The sequence below is a fragment of the Lolium rigidum genome, chromosome 1 (genome assembly GCF_022539505.1).
Source record: "Lolium rigidum isolate FL_2022 chromosome 1, APGP_CSIRO_Lrig_0.1, whole genome shotgun sequence".
Taxonomy (NCBI): domain Eukaryota; kingdom Viridiplantae; phylum Streptophyta; class Magnoliopsida; order Poales; family Poaceae; genus Lolium; species Lolium rigidum.
Window position 1 is genome coordinate 355,376,634 of NC_061508.1, and position 16,414 is coordinate 355,393,047.

The window sequence follows — 16,414 nt, forward strand, 5'->3', positions numbered from 1 at the left end:
TCACTTTTTATTTGCATATGAAAACTAGAGAGTTCGCTAGCACAGTCAAAGGAGTTCCTGCCAAGAGTCGGCACGCCTCTGAATGACCTCACTGAGTATGCAAATAACACTCGAACATATAAGAGAGGAGATGTACTTTGAGTAATCTATCTACACTACTTAAAAAGGAAGAACATGTTCCCTATTCTGCCCACCTTTCACTACGGCAAAGTTTTGGTCGTCATCCAACCTTGGTCGTCATCCAACCTTGGTCGTCTCTATCGCTAGAAAGCGCCGACAAGTGGGCCACCGCCCCTAACCTAGCGCCCCCAAGGACCGCCCCTCCCCCTCCCCCGCAGCGCCGCCGCCGGAGGGGGCGCCGGCGAAGCCGGGCGCACCTCAAGGATGGTGGCGGCGGGGCGGTTCTTCTCCGCCTCCAATCTTCCCCTCGCGTTTCCCGGCGCAGGGGCGCTGCAGGCGGCAGCGGCGGCGCGCGGCGGCCTTCGGCAGGCGCGCGGTGGCCACCGGCGGGCGTGCGGCGGCCTCGGGCGGGCGCACGGCGGCCTCGAGCGGGCGTGCGGCGCCCACAGGCGGGCGTGCGGCTGCCTTGCTGGCTTGACCCGGCGAAGATGCCTCAGGTGGCCGCGGAGGTGGAGACTGTGGGGCACGACGATTGTCGGCGCCGGGGCGGGTCCTGCCATGCGTCGTCTTGGCGCAGGGGCGCACGGGGCTGGCCTTGGTGCTGGATGCCGGCGGTTGGACGACGGTGGCACGACGAACTGGCGGCGGCATGAGTCCAATATGGGTCCGATCTGGGCCTACAGGGCCTGGTCGCTGCTTTGCCTTCCATGGCCTGCTGCGAGGACAGCCTTGGCCGTGTCGTTCGAGCGACCGTGGGTAGCGCCACCGGATTCATGGTCGGGGTACGCAACTGCTGCCGAGTCTTCTTATCTGCGGCCGCCATGGGCTTGGCGGCGACGACTTAGCGAGGCGATGATCAATTTCTGAACCTCCTTCGTCGTCGTCGGGCGGCGGATGGCGGCGTGGGGGCTGTTTCGCCACCAGTTTGGGTGGATTGTCGGGTTCCGGAAGGCCCTTCCGGCGAAATTCATTGAGCGATAAATGCCTGAAGATTGCTGGATTGGGTGGTTTCGGTCGTTCGCACCCATGTTTTTTTATCTGACCGTTTGGTTTCAGAGGGAGCATATCATGGAGTTCGTTTTCTTTCCATGGTGCTAGCGGAGAAGGTCATCAAGCCAAGATCGGTGGAATAGCTATGATGGTCGGATCTTGGTGGTGAGGTGGAATTGGCTTGGTGCTTCGTGACTTGAAACAACAGCTGGTATGTGGGGGCGACTGCACAGGAGAAGTTCAGAGTCTTATCTTTCAGGGTGAAAGCCCAAGGTCTGGCCTTAATTGGTTGTGCCTGGCAATGTTCTTGTTGAAGGCATTATTTTGAGAGAGATGACTTTCTTCAGGGTGAAAACCTAAGATCTATGATCGGGCGACGACAGCGTTTGTGCACTGTTTCCTTATTGGAGGCGTCGCTTATGGCGAAGCTGATCTTCTGGTGTTGTCTTGGTGGTGTTAGTATTGCTGTTTCAAGTTATGGATCTGTGTAGCGGGACCTTTCTTTTTGTAATTCTTTTCTCTTTTTTGGTTGTGTGCATCCTTTATGCAATTAGGGTATGATGTTGTTACAGAGGCTCGGTGTAATTGGTATCTCCGCGATATTAATATATACTCTTTATCGAAAAAGTGGGCCACAGAAACCGAGCCCGTCTTCAATCCCATAGGGTTTCGCGGCCGCCCCCTCCCAACCGCCGACAAGTCTTGCTCGTCGTCGCGTCAAACCAGCGTGACGCCGTCGATCCCTCGTGCCGGTCATCCTCGCCGCGGACGTGTCCACTGCCTCATCACACGACGCCGATGCCGCGTGCACCTCCGCATCCCCGTGCTCTTCTCCCTCGCGGACGCGCTTCTCTAGGAACATGATCTGAGTAGCAGGTTTGCGAGGCGCCTCGCTCGCTCACCGCTCGTGTGGCGGGCTGTGCGGGGCACCTTCGTCGAACGGAGGCGCGGGTCGGCGCCTGACTTTGGCGCAGGACGACGCTACTTGGCAGAGGTCAAACAAGCACGCAGATCCCCATCATATGCCCGACCCGTGCGCCGCTAGCACCCCACTGGCCGCCGCCATCCAACCGCGAGCTAAGCAGTCGCCGATCTCCCTAGCCGAGCTTCTCCGCCGTTTCCATGTCGGCTATCTCCTAGCAAAGAATAGGGCCCTCAACACAATCGTCCACAAGGTGCTGGACGCTGTCACCAACGATTTCGTTTCCACCCTTGAGATCCGGACCGTCCGACGGCCGAGACCACATCCCCGACGACTCATGGCTGGAGCGCCGGCACCGTGGAGCCTGTTGATAGGCGAGGGCTCCCTGGGAAAGGCGGCTCTGATCTAGGGGACGGGGAGAGGAGGGCCGGGCTGAAGAGGACGGGGGCGGTGATTTCCTGCAGCAGGATTAAAAAACTGTGATTCAATCTCACCCTACTACTCTATCAAAGTCTCTTCTTTTTTAACAGGGGTGAGATAATGCAACGGAGGGGCATGGCGAGAGATCAGGACAGGGGAGAGGGTGCAAAGGGGAATATTTTATGATTTGCCACACTTTTCTTCGAAGTGTCTATTATTTGCCACATGACCACCACATGTCAGTGAGACACAAAATAATAAATGATAGAAGTGCAAAGAAAATGTGGCAAATTGTAAAATTCCCCGTGCAAAGGAGGAGGCTGCGTGGGGATTTCCTTGCTTCGGCACTAGGAACAGGTAATGCTGAAGGAGGCCCATTTAGTTTTGTTTACGTACGTCTTTCCTAATCCTACCTACATTATTGATGAAATTACTTGGAGCTGGGCACTCAACAAGTTGTGCATCATGACTTCGTCCACACACGCTTCATCTGTGTGAAAGGGTGGCATATGGAGCTTGCTCGACAATTATCCGTACACTAAAAGAGGTTATGTTACTCAATATGCATCAGACTCTATGGCAGTCACGGTGTGCGGTGCCCTGTAGAGGGTTTCTTTTTTTATTATGTATGGATGAGACAAATGGAAGTGTATGTGTAAAGGGAGTAAATTATGTAGTGATCTATTATAAAGCGGAGAATATACATTTGCTGTTGTCACAGCAGGAGGAGCGAGTTCTATATTGTGTGTTGTCCACCTCTTTCTTGTTATTTTATTTTAGTTTGATATCTACCATAAGTTTCAGGCTCAGCGCTGCTGACATGACTGCATTGGTTGCCAGTGTTGGAATTAACTGAGTCCTCCTCCAGTTGGACAAGGTTCGGCAATGAACGCTAACTAATGCAGGTTTGAAAGTCTGATGAGTCGCCCATTGTTTTGAACTTGCGTGCATGGTCTTATTTAATCCATGAGCATCATGCAGCAGCATCAGGCGACGAGCAGAGCCCTCTTAAAGGTACGATCGAAATGCCTTCTTCACCCTTATATCCCTCTTACGTTGTTTTCCTACTGATGATTTGGATAGCCATAGAAAATAATATAGAATTATATAGTTTTGCTAGGCTTTGGAAGATGGGTTCATTTGCTATCAGTGCCTGACTGGATTCCTCTTTGTACCAGGTATGTTTTCAACGAAGACTTCATGAGCTATGACTGAAGCTACTTTTGTGTAGTATATGAAGGAACGGATAATCTATTGTGTAGCTTGTTATAAAACCTCCAGCGCTGATTTATGTACTGAATTCATCGGCTTAATATAAATGCCCAAATTTGTATGCCTCTCTTTAATTTGGCCTTTAATGACCCATGATTCTGTGCACCGCCTTTGATAATTCAAGATCTGATGGGATTCGTAGCATAGAAAACAAAAAATTTCCTACCGCAAGAACGAATAACAAGCCAAGATCTAATTTAGTAGATGGTAGCAACGAGATGAAGATCATGAGACTAACCTTCGAAGATTCCAAAGCCTACGAGATTAGATCTCGTTGTTGATGTAGTCGATCACTTGCCGCTTTCAAAAGCGTGTAGAAGATCTTGACGGTGCCACAGTCAGGCAGCACCTCCGTACTCGGTCACACATTCGGTGTTGATGACGACGTCCTTCTCCCCGTTCCAGCGGGCAGCGGATGTAGTAGATCCTCCTCGGAATCCCGACAGCACGACGGCGTGGTGTCGGTGGTGGTGGAGATCTCCGGCAGGGCTTCGCCTAAGCACCGCGGGAGAAGAAGGAGGAGGGAGTAGCTAGGGTTTGGGGGAGAGGGGGGCTTGGGGCGCCGGCCAGGGAGCACCTTGGTGGTGCGGCCAAGTGGTAGCCAGCCCTCTCCCTCTCACTCTCTTTATATAGGTGGAACCCCCAAGGGTTTTCCCAAAATCCGAATAAGAGTCCAACTCAAAACCTTCCATATGGGTGAAACCTAGGGGAAGTGGGACTCCTCCCTTTCCTTCCCCTTTGGCTGGCCGTCTAGGGTTGGTGGAGTCCATCCGGGACTCCACCTTCCATGGAGATTTCTTCCGGAAGGTTCTAGAACATTCTAGCGCCTTCCATAAATGCACCGGATCATTTCCAAACTTGGAAAGTGACTTCCTATATATGAATCTTATTCTCCGGACCATTCCGGACCTCCTCGTGATGTCTTGGATCCCATCCGAGACTCCGAACAAACATTCGAACTCCATTCCATATTCCATATCTACTTAAAACGACATCAAACCTTAAGTGTGTCACCCTACGGTTCGTGAACTATGCAGACATGGTCGAGACTCCTCTTCGACCAATAACCAATAGCGGGATCTGGAGATCCATAATGGCTCCCACATATTCAACGATAACTTAGTGATCGATTGAACCATTTACATACGATATCGATTCCCTTTGTCACGCGATATTTTACTTGTCCGAGGTTTGATCATCGGTATCTCAATACCTTGTTCAACCTCATCTCCGACAAGTACTCTTTACTCGTACCGTGGTATGTCATATCTTATGAACCATTCATATGCTTGCAAGCTAATTAGACGATATTCCACCGAGAGGGCCCAGAGTATATCTATCCGTCATCGGGATGGACAATATCCCACTCTTGATCCATATGCCTCAACTTATACTTTCCGAATACTTAATCCCACCTTTATAACCACCCATTTACGCAGTGGCGTTTGATGTAATCAAAGTACCCTTCCGGTATAAGTGATTTACATGATCTCATGGTCGAAGGACTAGGTAACTATGTATCAGAATGCTTATAGCAAATGAACTTAATGACGTGATCTTATGCTACGCTTAATTGAGTGTATGTCCATTACATCATTCATCAATGACATAACCTTTTTATTAATAACATCCAATGTTCATGATCATGAAACTATGATCATCTATTAATCAACAAGCTAGTTATACAAGAGGCTTACTAGGGACTCCTTGTTGTTTACATAACACACATGTATCAATGTTTCGGTTAATACAATTATAGCATGGTATGCAAACATTTATCATAAACATAAAGATATATAATAAACACTTTATTATTGCCTCTTGGGCATATCTCCAACAGTATCTCCATACCTAGTTCAACCTCGTTACCGACAAGTACTCTTTACTTGTACCGTGATATGATATCCCTTGTGAACCAGTCACATGCTTGCAAGCTAATTGGATGTCATTCCACCGAGAGGGCCCAGAGTATATATATCCGTCATCGGGATGGACAAATCCCACTCTAGATCCATATGCATCAACTCATACTTTCCGAATACTTAATCCCATCTTTATAACCACCTATTTACGCAGTGGCGTTTGATGTAATCAAAGTACCCTTCCCGTATACGTGATTGACATGATCTCATGGTCAAAGGACTAGGTTACTATGTATCTGAAAGCTTATAGCAAGTTGCACTTGATGACTTGATCTCATGCTATGCTTACTATGGGTGTGTGTCCATCACATCATTCAGCTAATGATATGATCTTGTTATTAATAACATCCAATGTTCATGATTGTGGCACCCCCGGGATCGTGGTTAGACAAATACCAGATCTTCGTCCGACATAAGCCTAACCTAGAGCTCGGGAGACTACAAGGTAGAGAGAATCGGTAACACAACGGTGACTCTACGACTCAAAAAGTAATACAAGCTCATAACTGAGCGAAGAACCAAAGTATTACAAGCGGCAGGTCACTGACCTGTCATTCATCAATCAACGGAAGCAAAGTTATGCTATTAGACATAGCAAGATAGCAAAAGGCCTAAGAGGCCAGGAGCATAACGGCGACGTCCCAGCCCATAGATTCCAGGCTGCCACCTGGGAACCCCAAGCTACTCGTCGATGTCGACTTAGAAACCACCATCCGTTGGAGCGACTTCGTCCGAAACAAGAGCATGCAAAGCTGAGTACGGGGACTCAGCAAGACTTAGTACAACCTTTTAGCAAAGCGGGTATGCGGGTTTTCCGTGGAGCTTCTTTTGCGTAAAGCCAATTTTCCTTTAATAAGACAAGAGAGGAGAAGAAGCACGACTACTCGGAACCTTTAGAAAAGGGATAAGAGAGCGACATCTCCATCTCTAATGATCATCATATTGTATCCACCAATCTTCATCATCTCGAACCACTATCCTCGGATCACCCCCTCAACACCCGAAGAAGGTGTCCGTAAACACACATGGATTGCCAAGTTTTACGATTAGGTTAAAGTTCTCTATGATCTCCACGTCCGTTCCCAAGTCGTCCATAACCGTGGACACGGCTTTTCGAAAAGATTTAACCCCGCAGGGGTGCACAACTTTACCCACACGTGCCAACCGATTCTTAGTGCCAGTACATTAGCTCTCTTCCTTGGAAAGCCGGCAGAGAGTGGTTGACCACGACCTTTACCTTGCTGTCGCCGAGACCATGAGTCACGCGCTAAGGATTGTTCCGCCGTAACGGGTCAAGTCCCGAAGTCGGTCCTTAACGATGTGAGCCGAGGTGGGTTTCCCCGCAGGCCGCAACCCCCAGCCACCACGACCACGCTTACCTCGCTCGTTATGTACCTTTACCCCCAAGCAAAATGCAATGCATATGACCAGGTAACGCGCAAACTATGTGACTCATGGAATCTACTAGGCAAGTTAGTGAGTCGAGAGGGTACCATAATAGGGCCTCGTGTGGTTGTACGCTCGGCCTTGGTTCAAGAGGCGAGAACTCGGTTCCTAGGGTCTGCAGAAACGAAACAACCCACCACATCCCAATGTGGCCTCTCGTCTGAGCCTTTAATCATGTTTAACAACATCTCTACACTTACCACGTTAACCTGTCATGCTAGATTTATTTCATTGTAAGGCTCCAGTCCGAAGACCGGAGTAGCAGCGTAACAAACTAAGCATGGCTAAGCATAAAGATATAAAGGCTCTAGCGATGCACACATGCCAAACCTAGTTATGCTAGGAGCAGTGGATCAGGGTATTTGAGGCTACAAGGGCGGAACATGCAATAGATAGGATAACTCTACCTATCGATAAAAGATCGTTGAATCGCATGCAATATGTAGGATTCAGAAGTAAAAGCATTTCGAAATCATATATGAACCAGGCTAGGGCTTGCCTTTGTCCCTGACAAACCAATATGGATCTTCGGAGATCCCATGCTTGACTTGTTCGTCGGTGGACAAGTATTGAGCTGCGTCGTTGTCGGTCTTCATCGTCTCGGCACTTGCTCTATCGATCGCGAAGAAGCAAACACCGGAAAGGTAGAACAACAATCAACACATGGCATCGATGCAATGCGCATACAAGTATGATGAGATGACATGTTAATTAGGTACTGAAATAACCCTAAGACATCATCAATTTAACTGGGTTTCGGCGAACTAGGGTTAGCAAGTCCGGAAACCTCGCAGGGGTTGATTTTAGTTCCTCTAAAACAACTAGGGTTAAAGTTGTTTAACAATGCATGATTTTGTAACCAACTTGTAGATCTCATTTTTCTGAAAATTTTCATATATTATACATATTTTTCTGATTTAAAATGAATAAGTTATGAATTTTACAAGTTTTATTCATTTTAAATCATTTCTAAAAATTCCAGAAATTATTAAAAGCCCGACAGAGTTGGACCCACATGTCAGGGTTTTATTATTTTTCTAAATATTTACGGAAATTATTAAAAATCTGACAACGGGCCCCACATGTCATATTATTTTTATTTACGTAAATGAATTTCGTAAAACGAGGAAAAGGCTTTATGGCGTCAGCATGACGTCATGATGACGTCATCCATGGCCATGAGCTCCAGATTGAGCTCGGCCGGATTTCAATCCGCCGACTTGGGGGTCGCGGGGATGCGCGCGATGGGGGAAACGGTGCGGCTCGACGTGGCGGACCATCTGGTGGCGGCGCCGCCCAGAATAGGCCACCGGAGCTTGGCCGGCGGCGAGCTATTGCGGTGGCCGGGGCAGGTGCCCGGTGCGAGCTCGCTCCGGGGCGCTAGGGAGAGGGCGAAGAGGCTCGGGAGGGGGAGGAGCTCACCGTGGAGCTCAAGAGCTTGCCGGCGAGGGCGGAGGAGGCCCGCAGCGCCGGCGAGCGTCGACGGAGCGACGGCCGTCTGCGAGGAAGAAGGGCGCGGCGGGGTCGATTCGGGGCACCCCGCGTCGATTCCTTCGACGGGGAGGGTCGTGGCAGCGAGGCTGAGCCGAAGGCGGCCTCAACGGAGTTCGGGGATGGCCGGAGCAGCGGCAATCGGCGTCGGCCGGAGCTGCTGCAGCGGCTAGGTTTTCATCCTCGCGTGGGGAGCGCGTGAGAGGGGAAAGTGGGGTTCGCTAGGGTTGCCGGGCGGCGGCAGGGGTCCTTATAGGCCGCCGGGGCGGCGGCGGGCATCTCCACGCGCCGACAACCATTGGGTGGCCGCGCGGGCGACAGAGAGGTGCTTGGCTCCGCAGGGAAGATGGCATTTTTGCCAAAAACCCCCGGGGTTCGGTTGGGCTGAGCGGGGCCAAGTTGGGCTGCGGGCGGGGCTGCGCAGAGAGGGAAGAGGGGGGGGGGAAAGTTGGGCTGCGGCCCAAAACAGAGAGAGGGAGGTTTTCTTCTCTCTTCTCTTTTTCTAAAAACTGTTTTTATTTTGTATTCAAATTCCTTTGCTGTTTTGAAATGCATTTAAAGTTTTCAAACTTTTCTCGAACTTTTGAAAATAACAAATGTACTTCTTAACAAAGCACAAATGCAATGTGTTTTAGTTTGACACACTTTGAGCAATTGGAAACAAAGGGAGAAAATTGCACAACATTAGGGTTTTCCAAATTTTCACTTCAATGCATTTTTTAAAGGAAAATATCATGATGCAAATGATGCACAAACAATTCCTAATTAGGGTTTAGCAAAACAGGGATGTTACAACTCTACCCCCCTTACAAGAATCTCGTCCCCGAGATTCCTATAGTAGGAAAAGAGAAGGTAACAAGGGCTAGACCAATCTTCAACGAGCTTGTTGATACCACGATGATCTTCTTTGTTGAAGGAGTTGATCCATGACACCATGAGGAAGTTGACCCACAACACCATGAATGAAGCGCTTCATTTCTCTTCCCTTGAGGTTGTTGCTCAACTGCACCTAAAGGAAAGAGGGAATAACTCTGGAACGATGGATCTTCACGAAGATCGAGTATCTCATGGGTAACTCATGGAAGGAGTGTTCGGAAACAACTCTTGAGCTAGGAAACATGAAACACATCAAGGTAACGAAGAGACAAAAGAAGTTTCAATTTTTGGTAGACAATTGCTCCACGCTTTACAAGAATACGAAGGGCAAGGTAGCGAGGAGTTAGACTGTCTTGGTTACCATGAAGAGGCACTCTTAGAGAGGGTGACTCGTAGAAGCATAGAAGATTACCAACCAGAGCTACTTTGAATTTAAGAATCATAGTCACTCTTCGGGTAGGATACATGAAACGATTGTTGTCTACTTAGAAAGTTTGGGCCTAGATGACTGACGAATTCACACAACGTGTGAATTGATTAGAACTTCATGTATAAGCGAGAGTAAGGGGAAAAGAATCATCGAAAGACGTAGCAAGGATCACCGGGGAGTGAATATTTTCTCCTTACGAAGTTGTTGTCACCGGATATATGATTTCGAGGGATTGTCCGAGAGACATTTCACAACTCTGCTTATAAAGTTCTCCTTGATGTTATAAACACCAATATTAGGTTATTGACTAGCCTTCAATAGGTCATCAAGTGAAGGTCGGACTTCGGAAATTAGAAAGACATCATAAGGGCAACTCTTAGAATAAGACGCACAAGATCCTTATGGAGAGTGGTTATTACTTATGATTGAAGAGATGATGACATTAGGCCTTCCGACTAATTGTGTTAACCACGACATCAATCTTGTCGGATTTACAAAGAGACCTATGTCAAAAATCCTTGAGAAACACTAACCATCATTGCCGCTTGAGATTCAGCTTAGGTTATGTGTAAAGATAATTTGGACTCAGCATGTACGAATAGATATTGCAACAACTACCACCAAGGTAAAGTTGCTAGATTCTCAAGATATGGACCATAATGTCAAGCTCCAAAGGATTGAGCTAGATTGCATGACACATATGGATGCGATTGCCAAAGGCAATTGCGTGCATATGAATTTGCAACGTAACACAAGTGAGTCCCTGATAGGGACATCAAAGAAGATTTTTGAAGTTCCTAAGCTTCTTCTCTTTCTTGATTATATCGACCGCCGGCTTAATGTGCATAGAGGAACTTTTCAAGGAATGGAGGTAACAACCTTGCATCTCAAGAATACTTTGCACATGCCCGACCGACTTACGATGATTCCCGAGGAAAACAAAGGGAACTCTACGCGGATCCACGACGACATCTTTCATCAAGTGCACGTGAACCAGAGAAGGTCACTTCCAACATCCAGAACACATACTTCATGATAACACAAAGATGGTTCTCAAAATTTTCCAATATTAGTGCCAACTGTTCAATATGAATCTCTTTAAGCATGGAGGAAATAAGAATGTCATCGATGGGCAACAAACTTATCAAGATACTCAAATGAGGAACTCATATTCTGCATGAACGAGGCAGAAGTATTGGTCAGATCAGAGGACATGAAGGTATGCTCAGACGAGACATCATGGGTATAAACATCATCAAGATAGTCCTTGGAACTGAGTTTGATTTGAAGATAGCCCAAACTCAAATCATATATGGGAAAGATAGCATATCCATAAAGGAGATACTTTCCGACTTCAACACCGACAACACTAGACATCCCTTTTAAGAAGGATCAAGTTGGATAGAGCTCTTATCTTTCAACTCTCCAAGTTGTTGTTTAAGCTCAAACAACTAGTCCAGGGTTATCCAGCACGGTTCTTGGAGAAGGAGTAGTTGAACGAACCAACGTACTCATGAACTCGACAACACGGTCATGTAACAACATGGTGATACTCCTAGAAAGACATCCAGAATATCACGAACCACCGATATATAACTAAGTTCGAAAGGGAATCTTGCTTTACAAAGAAACATGATATGGTCTTGAGTGCTTCAACATAAACCTAACTCTTTGACCGAAGATGTGCCGCGAGTAAACGGACTTGGCAACACCATCAAACTTCGCTTAGTAATTGGCGAACCAATCCTGCTAAGAATGACACAAATGTCCTTGAACCTCGAAGCAATAACAATTGCTAAGAATCTCAGATGGCCACATCAATACGCAAACCCCAACATTCCCAAGCACAGACAGCTCGGAGGAAGGGCGAGTAAAGATATGTAAGAGCATCACTTCATCAATAAGGCCATGAGACTCAAGCACGACCTCATGATATAAAAGAGGGTGACACTCGAAGGTAGAACGAGCAACGAAGCTAACGAGGCCTCTTAATCTGCAGATTACAATACTTTGACCAAGTCTTAGAAACGGACGAGGTACTCGGAGTTTGTTTCTCCCGACATACTGAAGTGGGATGTTTTGACAAACCACAAGAGTAATATGCATTGGAAAACAACAATGCACATTTACAACTTGACTGTTAACTAGCAGACAAAGGTCGGAAAGCAACTAAAGAGGAAGAACACGATCAGGATCAGAATTCCTGAGAGGTAGATGAACAAGTTAACACTTGTGTGAAACTCATGCTGAAAAGGGAGGTGGGTCAAAGTCACAGACATAGAATTGAGACTCACAAAGAGCACTCTTGTCGTGATCCATTTGGTTCGATGAAAGAACCTCTGTGATAGCTAGTGGAAGGGAAAGATCTTTATTGCCGCAGTTCAACACGACAATAACCACAAGCTTTAAGGCTAGCTTGATTTGGATTTAGCCATCTAGATGTAATGTTTGAACATTAACACCAGTGTTCAATGGAATGGATCTTGGGTTAAAGGCCAGCTTCATGTACTAAGATTCAGTAGAATCCAGCACAATCGGGGACCTTCGGTTCAAGTCCAAGGGTTAAAACCCGAGAATGAAGTAACTACTAGATGAGTGACACGGAGGACACTACGAGGTAGTAATCACTGTGTAGCTTCTAGAAGACATTGCATATCTTCCGAAGTACCCAAGCAAATAAAAAGGAGGCATACAAGGTGAAAGGAAACCTCGATGCCTAGAACAGAAGGATGTGGAACCCACAAAATGGAGGGATCATGATGGAAAGGAATCTCTCTATTGAAACAAAACAAAAAGGAAACACAGAACACACACGACTCAAATTATGATGGAATGATAGCTCTCTCTTGAAGCAAGAGAAAGAAAGAAAACTCGAAACACACGCACACAGATTCTCTAGAGTCGTGCAAACTTAACAATAGGTCAACTGGTTAAGAAACGACATGCCCTTGAGGCACCTAAGTTTGAAAGACTAGAAGAGATAGGAAAACTTTCAAATCAACACAAGGTAAGGCACCTTAGAATTAGAGCGATACCAGATAAGGAGTAAAAAGAAGCCTAATCAGATTTTCGCAAATACTTTTAGCTTTCAAATAGTTTTCACAAACACTAGACTCAACATCGACCAGTAGAAAGGGCTTCCTACAGGCAGTCCTGCTCTGATACCAAAACCTGTGGCACCCCCGGGATCAGGGTTAGACAAATATCAGATCTTCGTCTGACATAAGCCTAACCTAGAGCTCGAGAGACTACGAGTGAGAGAATCGGTAACACAACGGTGACTCTACGACTCAAGAAGTAATACAAGCTCATAACCGAGCGAAGAACCAAAGCATTACAAGCGAGAGGTCACCGACCCGACATACATCAATCAACGGAAGCAAAGTTATGCTATTAGACATAGCAAGATAGCAAAAGGCCTAAGAGGCCGAGGAGCATAACGGCGACGTCCCAGCCCATAGATTCCGGGCTGCCACCTGGGAACCCCAAGCTACTCGTCGATGTCGACTTAGAAACCACCATCTGTTGGAGCGACTTCGTCTGAAACAAGAGCATGCAAAGCTGAGTACAGGGACTCAGCAAGACTTAGTACAACCTTTTAGCAAAGCGGGTATGCGGGTTTTCTGTGGAGCTTCTTTTGCGTAAAGCCAGTTTTCCTTTAATAAGACAAGAGAGAGAGAGAAGCACGACTACTCGAACCTTTAGAAAAGGGATAAGAGAGCGATATCTCCATCTCTAATGATCATCATATTGTATCCACCAATCTTCATCATCTCGAACCACTATCCTCGGATCACCCCCTCAACACCCGAAGAAGGTGTCCGTAAACACACATGGATTGCCAAGTTTTACGATTAGGTTAAAGTTCTCTATGATCTCCACGTCCGTTCCCAAGTCGTCCATAACCGTGGACACGGCTTTTCGAAAAGATTTAACCCTGCAGGGGTGCACAACTTTACCCACACGTGCCAACCGATTCTTAGTGCCAGTACATTAGCTCTCTTCCTTGGAAAGCCGGCAGAGAGTGGTTGACCACGACCTTTACCTTGCTGTCGCCGAGACCATGAGTCACGCGCTAAGGATTGTTCCGCCGTAACGGGTCAAGTCCCGAAGTCGGTCCTTAACGATGTGAGCCGAGGTGGGTTTCCCAGAGGCCGCAACCCCCAGCCACCACGACCACGCTTACCCGCCTGTTATGTACCTTTACCCCCAAGCAAAATGCAATGCATATGACCAGGTAACGCGCAAACTATGTGACTCATGGAATCTACTAGGCAAGTTAGTGAGTCGAGAGGGTACCATAATAGGGCCTCGTGTGGTTGTACGCTCGGCCTTGGTTCAAGAGGCGAGAACTCGGTTCCTAGGGTCGGCAGAAACGAAACAACCCACCACATCCCAATGTGGCCTCTCGTCTGAGCCTTTAATCATGTTTAACAACATCTCTACACTTACCACGTTAACCTGTCATGCTAGATTTATTTCATTGTAAGGCTCCAGATCCGAAGACCGGAGTAGCAGCGTAACAAACTAAGCATGGCTAAGCATAAAGATATAAAGGCTCTAGCGATGCACACATGCCAAACCTAGTTATGCTAGGAGCAAGTGGATCGGGGTATTTGAGGCTACAAGGGCGGAACATGCAATAGATAGGATAACTCTACCTATCGATAAAAGACTGTTGAATCGCATGCAATATGTAGGATTCAGAAGTAAAAGCATTTCGAAATCATATATGAACCAGGCTAGGGCTTGCCTTTGTCCCTGACAAACCAATATGGATCTTCGGAGATCCCATGCTTGACTTGTTCGTCGGTGGACAAGTATTGAGCTGCGTCGTTGTCGGTCTTCATCGTCTCGGCACTTGCTCTATCGATCGCGAAGAAGCAAACACCGAAAGGTAGAACAACAATCAACACATGGCATCGATGCAATGCGCATACAAGTATGATGAGATGACATGTTAATTAGGTACTGAAATAACCCTAAGACATCATCAATTTAACTGGGTTTCGGCGAACTAGGGTTAGCAGTCCCGGAAACCTCAGAGGGGTTGATTTTAGTTCCTCTAAAACAACTAGGGTTAAAGTTGTTTAACAATGCATGATTTTGTAACCAACTTGTAGATCTCATTTTTCTGAAAATTTTCATATATTATACATATTTTTCTGATTTAAAATGAATAAGTTATGAATTTTACAAGTTTTATTCATTTTAAATCATTTCTAAAAATTCCAGAAATTATTAAAAGCCTGACAGGTTGGACCCACATGTCAGGGTTTTATTATTTTTCTAAATATTTACGGAAATTATTAAAAATCTGACAACGGGCCCCACATGTCATATTATTTTTATTTACGTAAATGAATTTCGGAAAACAGGAAAAGGCTTTATGGCGTCAGCATGACGTCATGATGACGTCATCCATGGCCATGAGCTCCAGATTGAGCTCGGCCGGATTTCAATCCGCCGACTTGGGGGTCGCGGGGATGCGCGCGATGGGGGAAACGGTGCGGCTCGACGTGGCGGACCATCCGGGTGGCGGCGCCGCCCAGAATAGGCCACCGGAGCAGGGCCGGCGGCGAGCTGTTGCGGTGGCCGGGGCAGGTGCCCGGTGCGAGCTCGCTCCAGGGCGCTAGGGAGAGGGCGAAGAGGCTCAGGAGGGGGAGGAGCTCACCGTGGAGCTCAAGAGCTTGCTGGCGAGGGCGGAGGAGGTCGGCAGCGCCGGCGAGCGTCGACGGAGCGACGGCCGTCTGCGAGGAAGAAGGGCGCGGCGGGGTCGATTCGGGGCACCCCGCGTCGATTCCTTCGACGGGGAGGGTCGTGGCAGCGAGGCTGAGCCGAAGGCGGCCTCAACGGAGTTCGGGGATGGCCGGAGCAGCGGCAATCGGCGTCGGCCGGAGCTGCTGCAAGCAGCTAGGTTTTCATCCTCGCGTGGGGAGCGCGTGAGAGGGGAAAGTGGGGTTCGCTAGGGTTGCTGGGCGGCGGCAGGGGTCCTTATAGGCCGCCGGGGGCGGCGGCGGGCATCTCCACGCGCCGGCGACCATCGGGTGGCCGCGCGGGCGACAGCGAGCTGCTTGGCTCCGCGGGGAAGATGGCATTTTTGCCAAAAACCCCCTGGGTTCGGTTGGGCTGAGCTGGGCCAAGTTGGGCTGCTGGCTGGGCTGCGCAGAGAGGGAAGAGGGGGGGGGGAAAGTTGGGCTGCGGCCCAAAACAGAGAGAGGGAGGTTTTCTTCTCTCTTCTCTTTTTCTAAAAACTGTTTTTATTTTGTATTCAAATTCCTTTGCTGTTTTGAAATGCATTTAAAGTTTTCAAACTTTTCCGAACTTTTGAAAATAACAAATGTACTTCTTAACAAAGCACAAATGCAATGTGTTTTAGTTTGACACACTTTGAGCAATTGGAAACAAAGGGAGAAAATTGCACAACATTAGGGTTTTCCAAATTTTCACTTCAATGCATTTTTTAAAGGAAAATATCATGATGCAAATGATGCACAAACAATTCCTAATTAGGGTTTAGCAAAA